General features: G+C 38.6%; 2 long non-coding RNA genes across 3 annotated transcripts in view; one reads left to right on the top strand and one right to left on the bottom strand.

Moving 5' to 3' along the window:
• Nucleotides 1–1778: 1778 nt before the first annotated feature.
• The window catches only part of LOC129350430 (uncharacterized), a 33354-nt gene continuing 9405 nt past the window's right edge, over nucleotides 1779–25727 (bottom strand). For both annotated transcript variants that reach the window (XR_008603821.1, XR_008603819.1), the window contains exon 3: nucleotides 1779–4146. This is a non-coding gene — a long non-coding RNA (uncharacterized LOC129350430). The remainder of the gene's footprint in view (nucleotides 4147–25727) is intronic.
• LOC129350429 (uncharacterized) lies at nucleotides 21139–22164 on the top strand. Its single transcript, XR_008603818.1, has 2 exons — nucleotides 21139–21829; nucleotides 21944–22164. It is a non-coding gene; the product is annotated as an uncharacterized LOC129350429 (long non-coding RNA).

Here is a 25727-nt window from a genome sequence, read left to right as displayed (position 1 = left end):
ATGGTATGTTTAAATGGGGCGATATTTGATTTAGTGTAGATGGAGGTTTCCGCGGCACAGATAACGGCATCTGCAGGCATTCTCCAACGCTCATCATTCATCATTACATGGCTTTTTTTATGACAGAACATATTCCAGGGGACAAAACAAGATATGCATTTAGAGATTAGGGCACATTCAGTGCCGCTATCTGAGCAAAATATCCCAAAGAAAAAGGTTCTGATATTCATCTGAGAGAGAAATTAAATGTCTGCTTCCGCCAAAGTCTTTCCTCGAACAGTAACCACAGGAGATTACAATGCAAGGGTGTCATTTTTTTTTTTAAACAGGTAGAGGAAAGGGTTATGAAAATGTACAAATTGCTTCTTAAAGTCACTGTCGATAACAAACACAATGATGTAGTTTATTCTACAACAGATTTAAGCAACAACAACTCAGATTTGGGAGGTTTGTGGATCGTGAATAAGTATGAGCTGCAAGCCAAAGTTAAACCACATTCACAGATGAATTCCAAAAGTCACATATGAATGATGCTAATTATTTAGCCTCTTTTATAACTGATGAACGTGACTAATTGATTTACACCTTCGCAACAGTATTTCACATTCTCTTCTCTCCCACGAGATGATTAGATCTGAACATCCAGCCCGTGTAATGCGATCATGCAATACAAGCTTTAAATGCATGTGCGATACATAAGCCAGCACTTTAAACTTAGTGGCAGAAAGCTTCCATAAGCCTTTCCTGCCACCTCGGGAGAACGCAAATGTGCTGCCTTATGTGCACCATGAATCACAGGTTGAAGTGGCGTGAATCCTTTCCTTTGTTTCCTCCACAAAGCGGCTGGTGTTAAAAGATGAATAACAGCATGTACATACCCACTCAGACATCCTGTTACATTGTACCGAGCTCACGCGGTGGAAATGCTTCCATACGGTATGAATGCTTAGTGGGAAATTTAACCACAGCCACATACTGCATTTTATTATACATACATTACTGACTTTAAAACAAATCCACAGACTAAATTTCGATGGTGGATTCTTAGTGAGTTTAGTCCCTGGAGACGTCAAGGTCATGTCTGCTGTGATTTTTATGGGAATCTCAGTTTTTAAACAACCTTCATAACGTTATTTAGACCCGGAACTTAGCTGAAAGAATGTGGTCAACTTCTACTGATCTTTGTATCTGTCAGAGAAAAGGAATATCACTGGGTCAATATATAATTGTCGGACTTTTTGTAACATAGTTGACAGGTATCGTAGTTGACATTTTTGCTGTTTTCAGGCCTAAAATCCACATGGCCGCCTATAACCAAACACCACATGGCATTTTTAGAGAAAGATTCTTCTAAATATTATATATACAATTGAGTAAAATTGAAATTTAAAGTTATTTCTAAAGATATTGTAGTAAACCTGTTGACATGCCATAAATCCACACTTGACTTACACACTACTTTGTATTAAATAACTCAGAAAGCCTTGGAGTCTGGCCAGTCTTTCCTTCAGGAGGAAATGACATCATGTGGAGCAGGTCATGTGATCTGGAATTAACACACTTCCTTAAGAGGTGTTTTTGTAATGGGTAACTTAGTTGAAAGTGATTTCACGGACACAGATACAATTTGTTATTTCCATATAAAATTTTATATATTGCCAAAAAAGAAATATCTGTCATGATTATCTCGACTTAATAAAGAGAACACAATCAAAGATTTTTTGGAATAAGCTCATTTTATTATTGTTTAGCTAATTAGAAGGTGGTTGTTATTAAATTGGGACGGTTATTTAATTGAAATGTTGATATCCAGTGATTTTTTTATTGCTAAGTGATTGTTTCCATAATAAATAATTATGGAATTTGTAAAGACATGATCATAATGAACATAAAAAACATTATTTTTTTGACTTTTAATAAAAATGTATGCAAGATGTATCCCATGGACTTCAAAAGACCCTCAATTATATATTAACCCCACCAATGTTCCCTGTAATTTTTCATGAGTGTGAGCAAACACACAAACTCCCTGAGCGTCCCTTGGACCACTGTGAGCAACATCAGACGTGTGCACTGTGGTCACACCAGCATCACATCCATTCAAGTTACATGGTTCATTAAAAGAATCAAATGACAGCATTTACATTTCTGTTAAAACACTTTGTCAACAGGAGCCAGTTGAAGGCTGCAGTGATTTTAGTGACACTACAATGTATAAGAGTGAAGTTATTGAATATTTGTCTCTCTTTACTGTTGCAGCGGTTTTGCAAATTGCAGACGGACCCTGTTCACTCCATAGACACCAATGTTATTCCTGTAGCTTGAAAGACAGCTACTTTTGATAAAACTGGGCTTGTAGCACATTGTCTGCCTTGCAACAATGGGAAAGAGGCATCGTTTATGTTTTGACAACCTATATCTAATGAGTTATTGATGCTGGAAGTCTGAATCTGTGAATATCTTTCCAACTTTACTGAACTTGGGGCCACTACCACCTAAGGAGTGATATATTTAATTTTGAAAAAAGCATTTGGCCATACTTAAAACTTTAAGTGCTTTATTAACACGGAACTAAAAATTTTGTATCGTTTTATTATCACAGGTTCTGTCTGAAAAAAGGTGGCATCATTTTAAACAGTGAAATCAAACTAACAAAATGTAATGACCAACCAGTGAGCAATACTGGATTCTGCAAAAACATAAACAACTTTTTTAAAAATCTGAATCTTATCTTAACACAGTTAATGTATGAACTTATTTTTGTGTGTATGCGTGTATTTATTGATTTATTTAGTACTGTTAACATATCAGAGTTCTGAGTGAATTTTTCTTAAGATAGGCAAAGGCCATTTATTGATTACATATAGGCTGTTAAATGTTTATTAAAAACTAAAAAGAATTTAAAAAAAAACAACTTAGGCATTTATTGAGTCACTAAAATACTGTAGAGTACAGACCACATCAGCATGATTATAAGCATCCTCTGGTAAATGAACAACCAGATACTGATGTCTCTCACCATATGGACTTCAGGAGATGACTGGGGGATGATAAACTGTGACCTACTGGTTGGATTCTCTCTGTTCTCATGTTTCTTACATGTTTGTCCCTGACAGCCGGGTCCTAATGTTTTTTGAGCAACACACCATACTATGACGTTTTTACAATGAGGGTTCTACTATGGAACCCGTTTGACATGTTCAGGTGTTCTTTGTGTGAAAACTCAGAGATTTCAGGTATCAGAAGGTGGTTTTCAACTTTGTTTATTAACTTTCTGCCTCAACTTTAAACTAAATTTCCTTCCCTAACCCAGCCCTCTGGACTTCCAGTAAGCTGTGTTCCTATTGGCTGTCCAGGTGGCTGCTTGGTGTTATCAGGAACACCTGAGCAGCTTGGTGTTATCAGGAACACCTGAGCAGCTCAGTGTCTCCCTGCTTTATGTGGCTGCAGACAAACATTTCCTCTGATTCTCTTCACCAGTGAACCGGGTTTGGCTCCGTTGCTTCAGTTTGTTCTTTAGGCGTTGGCTTGCAGCTTCCAGCAGTAAAATCATCTTTAATGTGTTTCTTGGTGTGTTTTATAGCTTTGCACTGGATAGTTGTCTTGGTAGATGTGGTTCTTTAGCCACAGTTAGCACATGGTGCTAATGTGTGCAGTGATTAGTGGATTTGGTGCAGCTGAGCTGTGTCTTTATCTTGGGTGTAGTGAGTCTTCAGAGGTTTTTGGTCAGACACATTCTGTATTCTTGTTTGAGAACCAACGTTGGTTGTCCAGAAGGTAAGAGTTCCTGTCCTTATTCTCTGTTCTCAGAGGTTCTCTGGTAGGCTGCAGGAGACTTTAGTGTTTGGGTTGTGCTAGTTTGGTTTTTGTATGGTTTCATTTGGACGACTATCTTGAGGCTCCTCCATGTGGTTTAGTGAGGTTTTCTGGAACAGTTCTACAAAGCAACCTGCAGCAGAAGAAACTTTGAGAGTTTTTAGGACGTTCTGGAGACCAGACTTTAGAGCAGCAGAAACATTTGTCAGCAGTTTGAGCAGGAGAAGGTGAGCTTCAGAGTAGAAATGAGAAGGAAACCTTCTTGACCCGTGTGGTGAGGTCCTGTACCAAGAGTTTGAGCAGGTTGTGAAGAGTCTGTAGTTCTTTGGTCTGAAAGCACAAGAAGAGTCGACTCATTAAAGGAGAAAACAGGAGATATTGTTGGTTCTTCTGTCGCTCTGCAGTTTCCTTAGACTGAATATCAAGTTTATATTTTAAATGATTTCCCATGTGAGCCCAAGAAGACTTCAATAAACTCCCTCCATCCCCTGGACACAACATATTTTATTACCATGTTAAATCTTTTTTTTTTTCGTGTTTTAATCATAGTTTTAGCATAGTTTTTTCTCCTTGCTTGTTTAGTTTTGTAATCTGTGTGAAAGGTGCTAACCAAATAAAGTTGAATTGATAAAGTGAATAATTGACTAACTCATGATTGTGACAACAGAAGTATTTTCATTGTGATTTAAGGGTTTGTTTTATTTTTAAGGTTGGGGTTAAAATCTTGACAGAAAAAAAGATTAAAGAAAGAAACTACTTTCAAAAAAACAAATGAAAGGAAAAAACATTTAATACAATAAAAATTAAACAGAAAATTAAACATTAATTACAATTAAATTATATTAAACAAACAAAATATTTAATTAGATAATTAAATAGAAGATACAAAACAGGTAATTATGAAATTAAAAATCTTTTTTAAAAAAATATTGAAGATTACAGATGAAATATTTCAGATAATTCAACATTTAAAAAATACAATTAAACAAGAAGAATATTAAACATGTAAAAAATACTAAACATTTAATTAAAAAATGAAATGTTTAATTAGAAAATTAAATCTTAAAGACAATAAAACTTTAAATAGGAATTAAGCAGAAAATACAATGAAGCATTTATAAAGAAAATTAAACATTAAAGGTGGTAAAACATTTAAAAAGAAAAACCTTAAAGATTTAATCGAAAAATTACAATTGGGAAAGAAAAGGAATTTTCTCAAACAAGCCGATAAAACATTTGAAAAAACAACAATTAAACATTAAAAAGACAAAACATTTCGAAATCAAATCAGACATTAGAAAAAAAGAAAAGGTGAGCAAAGAGTAAAACTAAACATTTAAGAAGAATCAAACTAAAGACAAAACATTTCAAAAGACACCAGTTAAACTTTAAAAGATCAAGTTAAACAGAAGAGACAATAAAACAATGAAAAAGAGCAAAAACAGGTAAAAGTCTTAAAGCTATTTCTAGTCTGAAATGAAAACATCAAGTTGTTTCTTCAAACATTTCCTCTTTCTATGTTCTTGGTTTAATTGTGGACAGATTTGTGAAGAACTCATTTCAGAAAACTGCTTTCCAGATAAAGTCTACTAGTAGTTGAAGGCATTTATCAAACTAATGTTACCTTCTGATGTCCACAAACTTTACTGTTCAGTGAAGAGAATCAAAGTTTGTTGAGGATTTCTTAAAAACCCACAGGTGAAGGTCTGAGAAGAACTCGGATGGTCTAAATGTGAAATAAAGACTCATGGTCACAAGCTTGTAAGGCTTCTGTTCACCAGAAAGTTCAAACTAACAGAAAAATACTGAGAAACTTTTAAAACTTCAGTCCTCAGACTGTCTAAAGGTTCAAACTCACAGAGAACTGCTCAAGAACTTTTAGGATTTCAGCCCTCATACTGTCGAAAGGTTCAAACTAACAGAGAAGTACTGAGAAACTTTTAAAATTTCAGTCCTCAGACTGTCTGAAGGTTCAAACTAACAGAGATCTACTGTGGGACTTAGAAAATTTCAGCCCTCAGACTGTGTGAAAGCTCAGGTCCTGAGGACTTGGGAGGTGTGGAAGCTTTGGAAAGTCTTGGAACTGAGGGTTCCACCCTCCAGCACAAAGGCTGAAGTCCAACCTCCTGAGAAAAACGGTCGAGTCGAGACTCAAGTTAAAAAAAAACTCGAAAACGACAAAAAATAGATGATAAATGCGCAAAAAAAAGAAGAATTAGTATCTGAGCGAGTAGCTCAGGGGAAAAGCAGACAGACTACCAACTGGAAGGTCGCAGGTTCAAGACCCACCACCGGCCTTTTTCTTTCTTTGTCTTTGTCAGGATTTTCAAAAACTTTAAGAAGTGTCTGGTCTTGAACCAGCGACCTGCAGCTCCATAGGCAAATCCTTAACTCACTGAGCTACAGATCAGATGAAAAGAAATAAATTCGTCGTCCCTTTGGCATCGTAGTTTCTGAAGTGACCACGTGGGCAGAGCCAAGGCGGAGTCTGGGTGGAGTCAGGGCGGAGAGTAGGCGTGGAGGTGGGTGGCGGCCTCCCCCCTCTACTCCCCCACCTCCCCCCACCGCCCACCACACCTTCCCCCGCCCGACGAGTTTTTCGAAAATCTGAGTCTCGACAGGTTTTCCCGAGTTTCTGGAGTTTCCACGAGGTCGGAGGCAGAACAAGTTGTCATGAAGAGGTGTTGAAGTCAGTCAGGATGGACGGACTTTTTACAGCGACTAGAAGGAAGACGACTAGAAGAGCAGGTCTTTAACCACCATCTATAAAATCCATGGAGTCGGCTCCAGAGAAATGAAAGAAGGTCAACTTTTATCAACCTCCATCCAGATGTTCAACTTGATATCTTTACTTTGACATGTTTAGTACCACAAACCTTTAGTATCACACTTTATTATCATTTATTAGGACTTTAATGGAATCCACCAGCAGCTTTAGTTTTTGTTGACAAACTTTATTCTTGTCGTCGTGGGACTGCAGTATTTAAAACTGTTCCTTCTATTTGACCTCATGTTAATTAGTTTTAGTGGAGAAAGTTATTTTAGTTGTTCATTAGTCTCTTAAAAACCAAGTAATAAATTGGATTAGTCAAGAGGTTTAAATTCCTTACTTTGTCATATTTTAAATATGACAAAAAAATATAAAAATAAAGCGTCTTGTGACAATTTGACCTGTAATTGGCGTTATATAAATAACATTGAATTAAAATTGTATGTGTCTTGTAATGTTGGAGTAATTCAGCTGTATATGTTGAAAAACACATTTTCTTTGTCCATTAATCTGTTAATTGTTTTCTCCAGTAATTCATTTCTTGTTCTGGTTTATAAAATATCAAACCCAAATATATTCAGTTTACTGTCATAAAAACCAAGAGGATTTACATTCATGATGCAGGAATCAGGCAGTTTTCACTTTTTATCTTAATTTAGTCAGAAAGATAGTTGATAATGTGCGAATTGTTGCAGCTTGTGAGCCGTAAAAGGTTTTAATCTTTGGGGCCGAGTGTCAGAAAACTTTTAGAAACCAACATCAACAAAACACTCAACAAAGATTTGAACATCATTAAAGGGAAATCCAACTTTTGCATGACAATGTCTAATTAAAGGACATTAATTTCCAATGTAAATGTGTGATATTCATCCTCTGGAGCTTTCTCTTCACATCGTCTTCCACCTGGACTGGTTTGGTCGGGAGCATGTGCAACAAACATTTGAAAAACTGCACTTTAACATCAATAAATGACACTGAAGTTTAATCTCTACATAAATGAGACTGAGTCTGGATGTGCTGCTCTGTCATTAACTCCTAAGTTTAGGGAAAGTTCAAACAAAAGAGTTCAGATAAGACTTGAGAATGAGCTTATTTTGAGCAAACATCTCAGACTTTCTGAGCTTCAGCACCTCTAGCAAGATAATTTAACAACAAGCAACTCAAGAGATCCAGAAGTTGGCGAGAGTTAGCTTTAGCTGAGCCAAAGAACATGTGGGATGCTAACCTAGCAAACATTTCAGACTTTTCTCTGTGAATTCTGAGAAATAACTTACTATTTAATGACAGAGCTACGCATCTGAACTCAGTCTCATTAAAACAGACTCTAATTCAGTGTCATCCATCCATATTAAAATGCAGTTACCCAAAATGTTTGTTGCATGAGCTCCAACAAAACCTGTCCAGGTAGAAGGCCACTTTGACAAACAGGAAGTGGACGATTCCAAGGAGATTTATAGAAGGGGGAACCAGACTGTACTAAGTGTCGTCGAGTATAGAGGGGAGTTTTGTGGGTTTTTAAGGCTGATAATGATTATTAGTGAGACATTTGGAGTAGATATTCATTTGCACTAAATGAAAGTATTTAAAATCTTGGAGTTAAACTTAGAAGAACACAAACTAACAGAAAACTTTGTTGATACGTTTTTGTTTTGTTTACAGATATTAAGTTAAAGGAGTTTTATTCGCGACTTATAACCAATCAAATCACTCCAGAAGACAGAGCGACCACAGGTAGATAAAGTTTCAGAGCCAAAGTAGCGCCATTTTTAAATGTATTTATTACCGTAAATCAGTAAAAAATAAAATACTGATAATCAGTAAATCAGTCAGCCCACAATTACTACAATTCTACAATGTATGTCTCTTTGCTTTGACTTGTTATTTGTACAATATACGATGTATATGATGGCTTTTTTCATACCAAAGCAATACTGAAAAGAAAAAGACGAGACTGTTTTACAGCACTGCATGGCACAAAGGACAAAATACATCACAGCCTTCAGAGGCTGGAAAAGACTCCAAAAGAATCTCTCTGCGCTGCTTTGGAAGGTAAGATATTCGTTATGATGTAGAAGAGAATCTGTGGCCCAACAGACTGGAAACATCAGGAGGTGTATAAAGACCGCATTCGCCATACGTATCTGCATGTATATCTCTGCCTGAGGGGCTTGTCATTTTCTTTTTCTATCACAGTAACATTGTCATGTCACACATACACTTACAAAAAGACGTCCAACAGAACCACATAGAAAATATGCCTGACAGATTATGACAACTGGTTCAACCACTTTGCATGCGATAACTTCTGTAGTGAGGTGATGCCTGCAGGTTTCTTGAAGGTACAACTATTCAGCAGAAAAGCAATATGATACATTCTGATCACCATGACATATGCACCTGGTAATGTAGGAAACGGTGGGTAATTGTACTTTTATTTGCATGAATGTGTCAAAGAATTTTCTATGTGTTCAAAAGAATAAGACATTTCTTTTATGGTCTGCACAAGTGACTATATGAGACTGAAAAGTATGTTTCAGAATAGCAATTCTGATTTAAAAAATGTGTGCAAATGGAGCAAAGTGAGAGTTGTAGCTCTAAAGCATGAGCAGGGAGCGCTGTCAAATAGTTCAACTTTTGAGGAGCTGTCAAATCCCAGCTGTAAAACAATGAGTGACAGGGTGACAAAGAAACTGAGAAACTTTCATTCACATTCGGGTCCATAGGTATTTGGACATTGACACAATTTCAGCATTTCTGCTCTGTACACCACCACAACAGATATGAACTGAAATAATCAAGATGGGCTTAAAGCGCAGACTTTCAGCTTTAATTTAAGGGTATTTACATCCATATCAGGTGTAGGAATTAGAAATTCCAACTCTTTCTTTGCTACAGTCCATTGTACCTAGGTGCACCTTATGTTAATCCAAATATGGCCTAAAACACAAAGAGTTATCAGTTTTTAATAATTAACTGTTACTTTCTGGGCCAATTTTGTTGCTCAGTGTGACATTATTATTAGTATTTTCATGGATAATTACAAAGTGTATGTAGTGCAGCTAGAGTGAAGTTTAAGTGGGAGGATTTTTAAATCTTTTTTTGTGTGTTTGCAGTAAAATGAAAAGCAGGGTCTTCTCTGGTGTTTGAAAATATTTGACACAAATTCTTGCAATGCCAGTGCCTTCTCTGTATTTCTGAGTGCCAGAGCTTGCTTTTAATACGCTGCCACTGTTGATCTTTGTATTTACGGTACACGCGAAAATCCAATCATGTTCCAGATGGTTGCCGAACATCGCTTGACAATGTGTAGGAAATGCAAAACAGAAGAACATGAGTTAGTTCAGTGGAAAGTGGGCACCAATATTTCAGAGAGTAGCAACATAAACCCAAGAACCCACTGAGCTTCACAGACGGATGATATAATATTGAACCACAGGGTGGAATTTGTTTCTTACACGTCCACACTCCTATTTTAGAAACGGTGCCCAAAAGTGCCACCAGCTAAAAGTACAGAGTTGATCCATAATACATGAAACTGCACAGACAACACGTGCATTTTTATCTTTGCATGGCTGAAAATCACACAGGGGAAGCTGATCGTATAGAAGGAGACAGACAACGTGAGAAAGCATCTAAAAGCCACAGAGCATGCAAAGGAGGAAGCACAGCGCCTCACATGCAGTAAGTGCATTACAGTCTGGAATGACATGCATGTCGAACTCCTGTATTCCCTGCTATCAGTGTGTGTTTACTGCTTGCAGATTCAGATGCTACAGCGTGAAACACACACGTGCACACACACGACTAGAAATACGCAAGAAAAGCACAAAAACACAGTAACAGATACCGACAGGCTAAAACAAATCACACACATGGAAGTACATTAGGACACACAAGTGCACACAAAAGGACAGACAGTCGGAGATACTTTTGATCAGTGCACACACACACACACACACACACACACACACACACACACACACACACACACACACACACAGACACCCTGTAAGCACTAACCGACTCAGACGGTCTGTGTAACAGCCTGCCTGCTCTCAGCCAGAGCTCATCTCGCCCGAGCCGCTCGCTCACCTCTAAATGAGGGCTGTCAAGCGGAGCCATAGTGACGCCTGCCACCTCTAATTGGCAGTGCATTAACAATCAAATCAGGCTAATTAGCCAGAGCATGGCAACAAGGAGTAATATTCTCACTGTGTGCGATTGTGGCACATGGCTACTCTGCTGCCGCAGTCCTATTTTGCATATTCTAATTTCCCGGGAACAATAGGAGAAAATTAGAAAAGAGTAAGAGAAGAGGAGATCTGAGAGAGTGACAGGAAGTGAGAGAGGGCGAGCTTGGCTAAGACAGAGCGTTTCAACCGAGGTTGGAAGTTTTGTTCGTTTTCAATTTAGTCGATTCTACAACTGAGAACAGACAGTGATTTTCTGATGAAAACAGCAAATACAGTGGAAGAAATCTCCCACCTTCAAACCTGCAGTCTGAGTTAAACATATTTATTGATTCCATCATAATAAAAAGAAATGAAATAAGAAGTTTACAAGGTATCATCTCCAATGGTTGATTCTTTCAAAACAGACTTTTGACTTAAGACTCTTTAGTTGAAGATGTGAGCACCATGGCTGTCTGGGTATCAAAGAGGAATTTGTTTTACAGCAAAATAACAAAACTGATGTGATGGGAAAATGACTTATACTTTGATACAGTAGTTTTATGACTCTATAGGTATGGCTTGATCTAGTCTGTGTTGATTCATAGTCATCCAGATTATGGTAACCCTAAGAGCTTCAGGAAAAGGCTCCTGGACTTCTTGGTAAAATGTTCCGACGACAGGTCTCCAGATGGTGTTATAATTGGTAAGTGGTGTTGATGATGTCCTTCTCCATTTAGAGTAGATACGACTCTTCCAGTTGAACATAAATGTCTTCTCTCGGTCTTCGCTCAAACAATTTGTCCTCAACAGATTGGTACAAACCTAAGCATGATCCTTTATTTAGATCTGCACACAATAGGTAATAGTAAATGCAGCATTACTAAACAATAATTGGCTGATTTGTAATATATATTAAGCACACTTCACTTTAATCATGTACCGATGCTGCCATTTTAAGTCACAGACACACAAAGATGGTTGTTGCATGTGCCACATAGATATAGGACTGCTATTGTAGTTGATCTTTGCTTCATGGGACTTGAGCTGGCTGGAAGTCATTGAAACATCACAGAAGGTGCTATCACGTTGCCCCTTTACTAACTAAGCCCCCACAATGCTCTCTGCTTTGAAATATGTAACTGCCAGCCTTTTCTGGCCACTATAGTATTAAACTGTAAGAGGTGGCACAAGCAAGTACTTGCCTACAGTACTGTGTGTAGTTTCAAGAAAAATGGAATCAGGTCTCAGAAGGTACTAAATACTAAATGACTTGGATCAGATCGACGAGCAAAAAGTTTGATCAGAACAACCCATATAGCTTGATATAAAGCTTAATGTAGAGAATACTACGTCAAACAACACAAAATACTTTTATCTCAGACAAAGCTTATTGAATAACTAAGGTCTTCACACTTATACAGGTGCTTTTTTAGTTGGTTTGGCTGATTAAACTTCTGTCCATGACCTGCTGTTTGGGTTTAATTACCTAAACTTTGGTTGACATGAGATATCTATATTTGTTTAATCTTTTCAGGCACTTTGTGATTATCAACCTTTATTCACCTGACGTTGAAAAGAAGAGAGGTTACTGATATCAATAACTTTGGGTCTGGTCTATTTAAGCACAACAGTAAACCATGGCAATGTACAGTGAACCAACATGCACACACCAGAACCGTGAAACTGAAGGAGACAGATAGAATTCAGTCATTCATTTTCATATTCATACCTGTGCTTTTCCTACTAAAGCATATCAAAAGGTGAGTTGATGGCGCTTGACGTAAACAGTATTTACAGGTTGGGAACTGGTCGCAAAATCAGTATTACACCACTTACATCAATAAAATGAGGCTTTTTTAAATTCATGGAATGTGATTTGTGGCTGGTTTGGAGCTGGCAACTTAGCTCTTCTTTGGTATGCTGATTATTCAGTTTTAGGGATTTCACAGAATGAGAGGTGAAATGTTTTCAAGAACCAAAAAGAGAACTCCAGTCGCCTCCTAATGAAGCTCTTTGGATCACTGTAACCTGGATGACCGAGAATCTACACAGACGTGTACAGAAATACCACACAAATATGACAAACAAAAAAAGACATGCTGCCAAGCTAATGCTGGCACATGGCTGCCCAGTTAGACTCTTGGTTGGAAAAACACTGATCCAAAACTATTAAAGTTCAGGAGAAGTTTTAAAATATGAAAGCGCTTCATAAGTTACTATTCAACACAACCTGACAAAATTTGCAAATTAGGACAACAGCTGCTGTGATTATGTAAAAACATGTGCCACTGCTCATTATCTTTGTGACAAATGATACACGGGTCACGCGATAAAGAGATTGAGGCCTCTTCCTCGCAGTTCTGTTTTAATTCCGCCCACATCTAGAACATCAGCCAGTTCGGAGTGCCTTACACAACCTATTCCAAATCACTTGAAAGAAGCATTGATTGGCCACACTAGATAAAAAGTCCATCCTTAAACAGGCTCAGGGGAGCCGTGGCATCGAGTTTGGAAAGAGGACAGCAGTCCGAAGACGGTGGCAGCAGAGAGCAGAATGAGTAATGAACAGAAAAAAGACATTAGAATGAGTAACAGGATAGACTACAGTCGGTGTCATCTGTGAGCCCTTTGCAGTGAAAGCCAAGCAAAATGAGTGTGTGTGTGGCTTCAGGCATTTATATATATGTGTGTTGTTGCCCTTCCATCCTTGTGAGCACCAGTGGACCTTTTGAGTAATGATGGTATCATGGCTTTGTCTGTTTAATGGCTGTTTTTAAGGGTAGAAGTTCATACAAGTTCCCTTTTTCCTACTTACTAGTTGCATGTAGATATGTCTGTCCTTAAAAGTTCAGGTTTTTAGGTACATTGACCTTTCTTAGTAATTTCTGACCCCTTATGTAAGTGAGTGGATTTTCATTTGTGGTGTTGGATATTAAAAGATAAATTAAAAAATAAACAGCAGATCTGTGAAGACTTGGGGTTAAAAGAGTGCTACGATTTAGCATTGCAGTCCTCTGACCCTTCAGCGCGATGGACAATTAAACAAAAATAGCACAGCAAAGCCAGAGCTATCTTTTTGTTTCCATGCATTTTTGCACTTTGTTAAATCTTCCACCTACATTGCCACCTACGTGCCGACAGTTCAGTCACAGATTAGGCTGTGTTTTGCGAGTAGCATCTAATGTAGGTTCAAGTCACCAGCCTCAAGCAGAGATGAGGATACAGAGGTCTAATAAGTTCATTTCTTTCCGGCTCTACACCCACAAGTTTCCTCTTTTTCAGACTTTTAAGTCCCAGTTAATGACAAAACTGCCTCAAGTGACAACACTTCAGGAAATTACTCATATTTCTTGTAGCACTCTCTCACACCACAACAGAAATCCTTTTTTCCCACTATTGTTCTTTCATATATGCTCCCCACCATCTGTAGCATCCATGGAGTTTCCCTTTAACCCTCTGAGAATCAGAATCCAAGCCAGAAACTATAAAAACAGAAAGAACCTTGGATTTTCAATTTTCCGACGGTTCCAGATCTTGCTGTTCAACCATCAACCATATCTAACCTTAAAGTGGTAATATTTTAGCAAAATCCTGTTATTCTACGTGTCTCATTTTTAAAAATCACCATGAATAAACCATTTAGATTGACAAGATTCTGTATAAATCTAAAAGTTCTGTACTTTCCACAGTTCCATCACCAAAACTGAAGGATTTTTCTGCTTAAAATGAAAAATGAAAATGAAAGATTTTTAGTGTAAGTGTAAAATATCAATATGTATGTATGATTGCAATTGTTTTCCATATTAGTAACACCTATGGGCACTTGGAAAAATGTTATAAATATTGATTTCAGATTTTTTCATAATGTAAACCGTTTGTTAATGGCGATTTTTCCATTTTAATTATTTTTGCAAAAATGAATAATCCAAGAAATTTAACATTTTCTGTCTGTTTTTCTTTATGATTGGTGAAATTTTACTTTAACTTTTATTTTTCTGCACAAAATGCATTTTTGAGTTGTTTCTACATCTATCCATGGTTGTACTGTTTCCATAGATGTTGGGGACTTAATATTGCACTGTTAGAGGTGCAAAACACACCCAGAAACTGCTTGATGTAAAGATAAAAGTCAGATTTAGGTTAATATTTGGGTCAGGGTCCTCACACTAATGGAATTTTAAATGTTTGTGTGAGACGCAGCCTCCTTACAGGGACAGTTACAGTGATGTAAATGCTGATGCAGCTTTCCACCCCACCCCTCACGCATTTACCCAGTGCCAGCATGCATTAGTTTTACTGGGTGATTCATACACACACAATCTCACTAAGACATTTACGACGAGACAGACAAATGGACACATCCTGTAAGCGCACACTTGCACCGAATCCAACACTTAGTTGATACACTCCTACACAGACACACGCTCACACAAAAACATTTACTAATGCACAATATAAGGCGCACACACACACGCACGCACGCACGCACGCACGCACGCACGCACGCACGCACGCACGCACGCACGCACGCACGCACGCACGCACGCACACATTAGTTATACCAGCTGTCTCAAAGTGCCCAAGATGGATGCGATGTTTGCACTTGTGGCTGATGTTATGCCAGACATTTTCTGCCCTCCATTTTATTCGTATTTGGCCTGTAAATTGTGAGAGGCTATGCTTTCAAATGAGTAATTAGAGAGCTTTAATGCAGTACTTTGTTTTATTTGTTTTCCCCTAAAGAGTCTAATAAAGAAGGATAGATAGATAGATAGATAGATAGATAGATAGATAGATAGATAGATAGATAGATAGATAGATAGATAGATAGATAGATAGATAGATAGATAGATAGATAGATAGATAGATAGATAGATAGATAGATAGATAGATAGACTCAACACATTATTTCCTTCATCTGATTCTTTGTTTATGGCTATTTGACATTTTCACTCTCCTGTTAGCTGTTTTTTGTGCCTCAGCTCTTTACGGATCTTTGTGGCATCATTCAACTCACTGTTTGGGCTTTTCACCCTCCAATTTCATCCTTTTGTTTCACTCTTTTCTCTGTTATTTTTGGCCATTGCAGGCAAACGAAGTTACCGAAAAGCAATGTGAATATATCGGACCCATTTGCAGCTGAAAAGGCCAGATGTTTCCCTCGAGAGTTAATAAAAACCAAAAACACAGCCAGAGGCAGAGGGAAAGCCAGGATAACAAATAAAACTAATAAAAATGAATGTTAATGTAGCTGGATTACTGTTTGCAAACAAGTTTGTCATATCATCCTAAACGATGACCACGTATCACTGCTGAAGTCAGTTATTACTCAGTTCATTTGGGATTCAATGCAGGTTTGCTGAGTACCCAGCAAGAATTATTTTTTATATTCCAATAACATTCTGAGAAATTTATATTAATATTTTCAGTGGGAAGTTTTCTTTTAGTTCCCAGACTGTTGTTTGTTGGTGAGAATATCGTTAGACTGTTGTGCCCTAATGTTCTCAAACTGAATGTTGCACTGAGAATGTTCTTCCTTTGCTAACATGTAACATTTGTTATCATGCAACATTGTGGGAACATTTGATAGACTGGATAATTTTTTTTCCCTCAGCTAAAACATTCTCAGAACATTGCAGCTATAATGTTCCACCTTTGTAAAAATATTGCAGCACAGGAACGACCCTCAACAAGAAGGCAACATTTTCTACCATTATGAAAACATTCTGTCATCTGAGGCCTTGATGACATCTGGAAATCAGTTTTTGAATGTTGGTTTCTTCCTATGTTGTCATGGAACATTGCGGAAATGTTTTATAGAAGAATGTTCTATAATGTCTGCCTTCAACAACATCCTGAAAACATCCTCAGAACATTGGAGGCAGAATGTTCCACCTTTGTTAATACGTCACATTACAGGAGTGTCTTATAGAAATCATCTGAGTCCTTGATAACATCTGGAAAACACTTTTTCAATGTTCCTTTGAGAATGTTCCTTCCTTGTCATTACAGGGTATAACCTGTGCTTCTGACATCTTTTGAATGTTGACATGAAAACATTATATTAACTTTATAGGAACATTATTACAACTGAAAATATTCCTAAAATATTCTTTGGACACTTGACTAAATTATTTATTTACCTTGTAGGTAACGTTTACCAGCATTGTGAGAACGTTCCTCTTACCTGGGTAGCACTTTATGAAGCCCCTGCTTTGCATTCTTTAAATGCAAAATCTTAACCAAGAAATGTACGTACATATAACATTGGTAGCATATTTAAAACAATAAAATTTAAAGGTCACAAACTGCTCATTGTGCCATGTCCATTTAAAAAAATAAAATATCAGTAGGTATTACATATTTCTTCGTCAGATTCCAAAAATAATTGTACCAGAAAGCTTACATTTACACAACCATATACTGTTTGGAAGTATGCTGCAAAGCTCTTACAAGACACATTTTTAGAATTATTTATCACGTTGTCTGAGCTTAATTGAATGTCAAAATATGACAAGTCTTTCACTGAGGCAGCTTCAACGTGACAGGCTTGATTTATATCCTGCACACGTTTTTATGCTTCTGTTCATAAGGACCATCTTTAACATAATGCAGTCCCTCACTCCTCACTCTAACCTTCACCCTTTTCTTAAACAGCCCTTCGAAGGGGTGTGAAAAAGTGACGATGACCCAAAATGTCCTCAGTTTTCACTCCAATGATCCAAAACTCAAACCGGTCCTCATGAAGGTGGTTGGACGAATCCAAACACCACAATCTGCTGTGCTCTTGTCACTGTGACTACGTTCAGTGACCTCCCTTTATTCATCCACACCACTTGTCTCATATAGGGCATTCAGAGCTGACAAAGATGTGCATACAGTGAGTGAAAGCACTGTGGTTTGGCTGACAGCATATACGGAACTTCATTGTGCACGCTGTTCTCGAAACCAAGGCCTCTCTGCTGGAGCTGAAAGCATAGAAGAACTTAATTGTTTATGTCGTATTATGCAATCAGCGTGCCACTCTCAGAAATGACAGCATAAATTAAGCTGTCAAAACGTTTTCAAGACTGTCCAATCAAGGCAGCCAAGCCTGCTATGATACGCATTACCAATAATGACTGAATCCACTTTTTATGTGATCATATTTATGTGTGTCCCTGCAGTTGATTCTACTCGAACTATGCTATTATTGAGGTGTAGAAACTGCAAATATGTTTAGATAGTTAATACAGTAAAATTACAGCTTTCCAAAACCATTAATTTCCATAGATATGCATAGACATACACAGCAAAAGCCACATTTGTATTTTGCCATCCTTTTTTAAGGAATGGCAGCTAGAGAGCAAATAAAGATTTACAAACATTCACAAAAACAATGAAAATATTACAGAAGTTACAAGTAATCCTGGCTTATTTAAACTGACACTATATTTTCAACATTACTTGTTTGCTTTTCTACAAACAGCAGGACAATCCAGCACATAATGTAAAGACAAAAATCATTTCCAAGGTTTCAACCTGAGCCAATACTGGACTGAAAAACAAACAAGTGCAAGTAAATTAGGTTGATTGAAATCAGTTTTATAATTGTTCTGCCTGTTGTGGAGCAAGCTGGCTTCAGGGTCAGATTGTGCCAGAAAAGAAGAAGTTTGTACCAACTACAGGGGGTCCTCGGTTTACGACGTCCTCAATCTACCGCGTTTCGTCGTTACGTCAGAACTGGTTACGTGGAACTAGTTGGCGAGCAGAGAGGATGAATATGTCATCACACGGTGCTATAAGACGGCTTTGTTTACTCACTCGGAACAGGGCGAAACACCAACCCACCAACATCAGCATTATTAGATCAAGTTGTAAAAAACAGTGGAACGTATTCTTTTATCTTCTTGTCAAATGACTCATACATACGTGAAAGTCGTTGGTATTCATGACTTTTATGAACAACTGATCGATATCGTGATGCATGTATAGGCTTTGTATACATTTTGTCCAAAGTTCTTACTTGCAGTGAAAATCAACTTATATTAATGTGGAGGAACTGAACTCCGACGTAAGTCAAGGACCCCCTGTAGGTAAAAGTGATTGAAGCTGTTCTGAATGTCTACACTAACAGGTGGGATGAAAAGCTGATAGAGGGGATGGAGAGACAACTTTTCGTGTCTCCTGGAAGACATTCACGGTGTTTCATGAGGTTGTAGAGAAGAAAAGTGACAGAAATAGTTATGTCAAGAGTGAAAAAAGAGAGTTCAAAGAGCTGCATGTTGCAACAATTCCACAGTACTTAAAAAGACAAAATTAGCAGTCGTTTGACTTATATGTCTGCACTGAAGTCAGAAATGACTCAAGGTCCCCTTTTGCAATTCACAGGTTGGAAACAATACTTAAAAACACCTTATGATGAGCAATTTTTAAAGACGAAATTTGGGCAATTTGAGCCTTTATTATAGGTGACAAGAAACAGGAAGGGTGGGAACAACAAGCACCAAATTTATGCCACTGAAATCAACTTTCACCTGCTCAACCATGTCAGCTTCTGGTGCAATTTTTAGTAAACACTGCAGCTGCAGTTGGACAAGTTGCACAAGACTATGCAGCGACAAATCTTATCATTACACGAGTTGATATTATCTTAAAGCATAAGTGGCTCTACAGCTGATGAGATCATAAAAAGCAAACTATTACTCTTTTAAATGTTTTTCCTCCATTACTAATTATGGCGATACATTTGCCAAACACACACACACACACACACACACACCTTATCCTCTTTAATTAGCATACACTTTACCCTGACATACAAATTGACAAATGTGTTTACCATCATTACCAAAGCTCGCCTGTGCCTTGCTATGCTCATCAGCACAATTAGTGACATGAGAGTAATCACAGCTCGTTGCCAAAGCCAGCGCAGCTGTGAGCGGATAGAACTCTGAATACAATTAACAACACCGAAATCCAATTAGCAAACAATGAAAGGTAACACAACCTGATGGTGCTAGTTAACCACCGAGGAGCTCGGTGCTGATGGCGTGTTAGAAGAAGAGAGCAGAGATGCTGCAGAGGTGGAAGTGAAGACCGGTGAGGGAGGCGTAAAGAAGCGGGAGGTTTGGAGGGTCGCTGCCGGACCGGGGGTGTTATTTTCCACATTTTATGTAGAAATACATAAAAAAATACACATCTTATCAGCCTCAAACAAAAGGTGAGGCTGCGGCAAATGAGAGGATTGTAGCCTCCAGCTGCCTGCAACTCAGACCTAATAGCTAAAATAAAATTCTGCTGCTGGCTGAGATTATTGGGGTGAAATCCTGTCGACACACAGGACGGGATGCATTGAAATCTGTTTTCCACTTCTAAGGTGGAAGTTTAAATTCCAAGCTGGTGGGTTTTATTTAGAACCTACATTTATGGGAGCTATATTTGGCTGCATTAGCATGTTAAATTAGCATGTTAAATATATTGTAGATTTAGGTCAGAATGTCCACATTTCATTGAAATTTCACCTTCAACACGTTTGCGTCTTTGCACAAGATCTGACGAGGCAGCCACAAAGGAGTGGCACCCTTTTACGCCATTTAAGGATTTTTAAAACCTCGCAATCCACTGTAAATCTCACTGACATTTGACGCTGCTGTTTTGCAAACTCAGTGGATCTAATCCAGTCAGAACTCTGTGATTTAATCATTTTGTGCAACAGAATGCAGGTACATATTTGTTCAAAACCCGTAAATATAGACACTAGAACTATTTATCACCATTCACATTGTTGGTAGGCTATAAATCAGACGTTCGATTATAATTCAAGTAAAGGAGCTCAAAATGCAAAGATTTTGCTCTCATTTTACAGTGGAATCCCAATGACTGCAATGCACTTGTCACCACAATAGCTGCATGACACACCAGAAGAATAATGTGGCCACAAGTAGGAACTTCTTGCTTAGATTTCTGTGTGATACTGTCAAAGCTCAGGTGTTTTGGTAGCTAGATGGTGCTGTGGTTAGTCATAAGTCTGCAGAAACTGAGACAAGAAAGAAAAAAAGGGTGGAAAAGGGATCAGGATTATGGAGGACTAAAAGTGCCAAAATTAAATAAATAAATACATCATTAAATAATTAATTAAATATGTCATTAATTAATTAAAATTGGAATTAAATATTTCATTAATTAATTAAAATTGGAATTAAATATGTCATTAATTAATTAAAATTGGAATTAAATACTTAAATGTGTTATTAAATAAATATATCATTAAATAATTAAATATGTCATTAATTAGTTAAAATTGGAATTAAATATGTCATTAATTAATTAAAATTGGAATTAAATACATAAATGTGTTATTAAATATGTCATTAATTTATTAAAATAACAATTATTTTAAGTAAAAAACATATTTCATTATTTCACGATTTAATTAATTATTTCATGGTCCTTGTGTTGCAGTGGATCATGAATTAATTTTATCTGTCAACCTCGCCCGTCAAAGTCGGTGGGCGGATCCTAACACCTGATTGGTTACCCTGCACATCAAGTCAAGGCAAATCGATTCCAGATAATGGATTGACGCAGAGCTTGTGAACACATTCCGATACACTGGGTGGCGCTATTCACCTCTACGTTGGTTTGGATACTCAATAAAACAAAACTTTATTAGCAACCGCTAAAGACTCGGTCCTCTTTCCCAAATGTTGATACATGCGGTGCAAGACAAATTTTCCTTTAGCATTTCCTTTAGCATCTACTCGGCGCGCCACGGCTCGTCTCGGTTTAGTTGTTTTTCCATTACATTGAGAACCACCTCATCGTGGGTGGAGTCGTCATAGCACGGCGGTCCGAAAGTCCCTTACCGTCATTTCTGTGCGACACAAACGCAATGCAACAATGTACATGGAGGCGATAGTACACCTGCTGCTCGGTCTGTGGCTTTCTGTCAGATTCAGAGTAATAGAAGAGTCGGAGAAAGCTGAGAGCGACGAGTCGAAACACTGAGGAGACACACAGGAGAGTTTGGGAGGCGATAAAGCAGTATCAAGCCGAAGACAAGAGGATATGAACGAGACGACATATGAGGGTAAGCTAATGCTAGTTCGCTAGCTATCGTGTATCAGTCCTGTGAACGACCCTGTAATGGCTGCAGTTTGTCGCTATTAGGTATTAAAATATGTATGCTGTGTATGTGTTTCAGATGCTCTCTGATGAGACTTCATGGGATTTACCTGAAGCAGCAGCACATGAGCCTGCAGTGGCACAAGGTGTAGAGGAGGAGGACAGAGATGTACAGGATGCACTGATGCACTACGTGTCATGCAAAGTTATTCTTCTTGTTATACTTCTGTTTTTCGGTCCCCGGACCGCTATTGTTTTCTTTAATGCAATTCTGACAATAAACTTTTGTAGATGTGTCTATACTATTGTTTGTTTGTGAAGGTTAGCAAGATTAAATAAAAAATTAAACGCCAAAACATTAAAACAGCTGTTTTAAGAAAATTCCAGTTTGATAAATCAGTATTGCTTTGGTGTAATTCAGTCACCAGAATTATGAACCATAAAGGAGTTTGTGTTAAAACATGTTAAATCCCATTAAACACAAATACATTATTAGGGAATATAGAATTGTTTGGTTCAGACTGTTGACTCTTTTTCTACCAGTGTCTTAACAGACAAAATGAGAAGTTATGATGCAATCACATAAGTCACAAAATAGTTTATTAGTCAGCAGCAAAATCAAAACTATTTACAATGTGCAAAGTACAAACTGTGGTGGGCCTCTCCTACAGTGGAGGACTAAAAGTAAAACTATATACAACTACAGGTGCTGGTCATATAATTAGAATATCATGAAAAAAGTTGTTCATTATTTCAGTAATTCCATTCAAAAAGTGAAACTTGTATATTATACTCATTCATTACACAGACTGATATATTTCAAATGTTTATTTCTCTTAACTTTGATGATTATACCTGAATACTAACAAAAATCTCAAATTTGGTATCTCTGAAAATTAGAATATTGTAGAAAGGTTCAATATTGAAGACACCTCTAATCAGCTAATTAACTCAAAACACCTGCAAAGGCCTTTATATGGTCTCTCAGCCTAGTTCTGTAGGCTACACAATCATGGGGAAGACTGCTGACCTGACAGTTGTCCAAAAGACAAGCTTTTTCATGATATTCTAATTATATGACCAGCACTTGTAAATCTCAAGTCTATGGGAGGTGGACTCGCTCACACTCGCCGGCTGCCCACTGCCTACCCAGCTACCCCAGCACACCCAGGAATGACTGGTTGAAGGCAGTATTCTGGGCCATCTCCTCCCGCTGCAAGGCCGCTTCATTCTCTCTTGCCTCGCTGAGGAGCAACCAGATGTTCTCATCATGCTGGGCATGACTCCACTCCTCCTCAGCCTGCATCTCCACAAGTACGCTAGGAAGGTCCAGTTTTCTGTGGCCCCCTTTCCTCTTGCCTAGACCAAAGACAGAAAAGTGATCAGAGTCAGCTTTAATGGCCAAGTAAGTACACAATATACACGGAATTTGGTTTCGGCTGTTGGTGTCATCCTAGGAATATGGAAGAGAATAATAAAAAATAAACTATAGAAAGAGGAACAGGGAGGAAAAAGAAATAGTAGTAAAATAGAACACAATATAAACAGAAATGTACAGCTAGATTGGAATGTATGAACACATTAGCAAAATGGTAATTGCTATAAACACAGTAGTGGTGATTTTTGTGTACAGGGCTCTGTAGTCCAAATGTCCAGGGTGAGTGGGGTCTCTGATGATGTTTTCTGCAGTCCGTACTATGGGCTGTAGTCTGTTTCTGTCCTGCTGTGTGGTTGATCCAGAGGTGCACAGGACAGATCGGATGACTGCAGTGTAGAACTGGATCAACAGCTCATGTGGCAGGCCATGTCTCCTCAGCTGTTGTAGGAAATACATCCTCTGCTGAGCCTTTTTCAGGAGGTCCTGAGAGATTGTAGTCCCCAGGAGCTGGAAGGACTCCACAGCTATGATGTGATGTGTTTAGCCACCCGTCCATCCATTTTCAATCATGATCATGTCTTTGATACTTTAATAAACTTCTGGCACTCTTCGCTTTAACCAAAGCACAAGCAGTAACTCCTCCACCACAAACAAAAACGACGTGGTGTGAACTTCATTTCATCCTGTGCACATTTTGGAGTTGCTAAGAAGAGCTGTGTTTTCTCATTTTTATGTATATTTTCATTCAGTTTCACAGCTACCTAGTGACTATAAGAAGAATGGTTGCAATACTACACTGCACCAGAACGTAAATTAATTAGAGTGACTTACTTGTTAAGTCAATGGAAAATAAATGCAGCTGCATGTGTTCTGTTTATGTGTCACTGCAGCTACATGTAGCTTTCATCAGGCGTTCCTGAGCTGGCTGCTGCACAGTTTGCATTTACACCTGCCTGAATTCTTGGTCGTTGGTCTCACTGTTCTGATCATGCTTGCAGGCATTTACACCTGTAGTAATAATAATAATGCGAAAATCAACCATGCTCTCTGTTTACCGTGTCTTACCGGTGATAAGACGTTGCTGTTGACAGGGTCGGTGTCGAAGCTGGTGCTGGAGAGGAGCTGCTGCTGGTGGTGGAGAGGAGACAGGGCAGCCGGGGGCTCCGCGACGGAGGTGGAGTAGGCTTCGCATGTGGAAAGGGATTCTTGAACAGAAATAAACACTCACTCTAAGTACAAGAAAAACACGGCATGCTGACTGAAGTATTAGCTTCTGAGAGCTAAACGTTAGAAACAGCAGCACGAAATACAAGCAGAGCACGGAGTTAGCGCCGATGGCTAACTAGCTATCTTATTGTCTGCTCCAGGAGACAACGACGTTACTTTCTAAAAATACTTGTTTGCTTAAAAGAAGCTTGCCACCAATGGAATAAATGATGTATAAGTTTCTTGAAGTCACAAAACACTCACCGTTCTCGAACGTCTCCAACAATGCAGCGGCTGAGTCTCCCTCCTGTTGCTCGCCGGTGCGGTGCCAGTAAATAGCTTCCATGAAACCTCTTCCAACACCTCCTGGTTGACCCACGCCGGCCGTTGTGGTCCTGGGTGGACCGATAGTCACTTTTGAGCTTTTTCAGCTTCTCCCTACACTGCTTCTGTCCTCTTTATATACAGTCTACTGTATATGTGAGCGGCCATCCGCTCAGAGACCTCCTGATAAACTTTCTCCGTCCAGCTCTCTCTGTATTCTTTGGTCCACCACCAAAGACAAAGTCTCGACCTCTTCATTCACCCACGGTACAGGTCTGGCTGTCACATTAAAATTATGAAGAACAGAGAGTTTCGTGAAGAGCAATGCACACCGTCGCTGTTTACAGTCATTTTTTTAATGCAGGATTTTGTTTTCGTGCTGAAGTTGCTCTGTGTCGTCACTCCCTGTCCAATCAGTGGCCTGCACTATGTAAACGCCACATTATCGGCTCATCTCAGCTCGCTGGGAACCTCAGCCGAGAAGGTGCTGAAAATTAGTCCGTATGGAAACGCTCGCTAACAAAGATGAGACGAGCCGTACCGTGCCGAGTAGATGCTTGTGGAATCGCGGCTAAACAAAGACGAGCGGAGCCGTGCCGCGCCGAGTAGGTCCTAAAGGAAAAGCGCTCGACACTCCGAGCATCGCTGCAATTTGACAGGCTGGTAATCCACAAAGAACGTGATGTTCCAGAACTCCCCTCGGTATGCCAAACGCCCTGGTCCCTGTGTGTGCTCCTGTTGCACCCTGGTACCAGAAAACCGGCGGAGTACTTCCTCTAAATTTGCAGTCACTCTACGGTCAACATCTTGGTCGGAAAGTGCGGAAATAACTTCAACAACTTCAATAAATTCCTCTGCTTTACACGCTACATGCTCGCGGTCAGCAGGTCCTGCTTCCACATACTCTGCAAGGTCTAAAAGATCTCTCACCAACTCTCTAGAAAGTTCACAGCGA

This window comes from Amphiprion ocellaris, chromosome 14 (genome assembly GCF_022539595.1).
Source record: "Amphiprion ocellaris isolate individual 3 ecotype Okinawa chromosome 14, ASM2253959v1, whole genome shotgun sequence".
NCBI lineage: Eukaryota > Metazoa > Chordata > Actinopteri > Pomacentridae > Amphiprion > Amphiprion ocellaris.
This window is presented reverse-complemented; position numbering and strand designations above follow the sequence as displayed.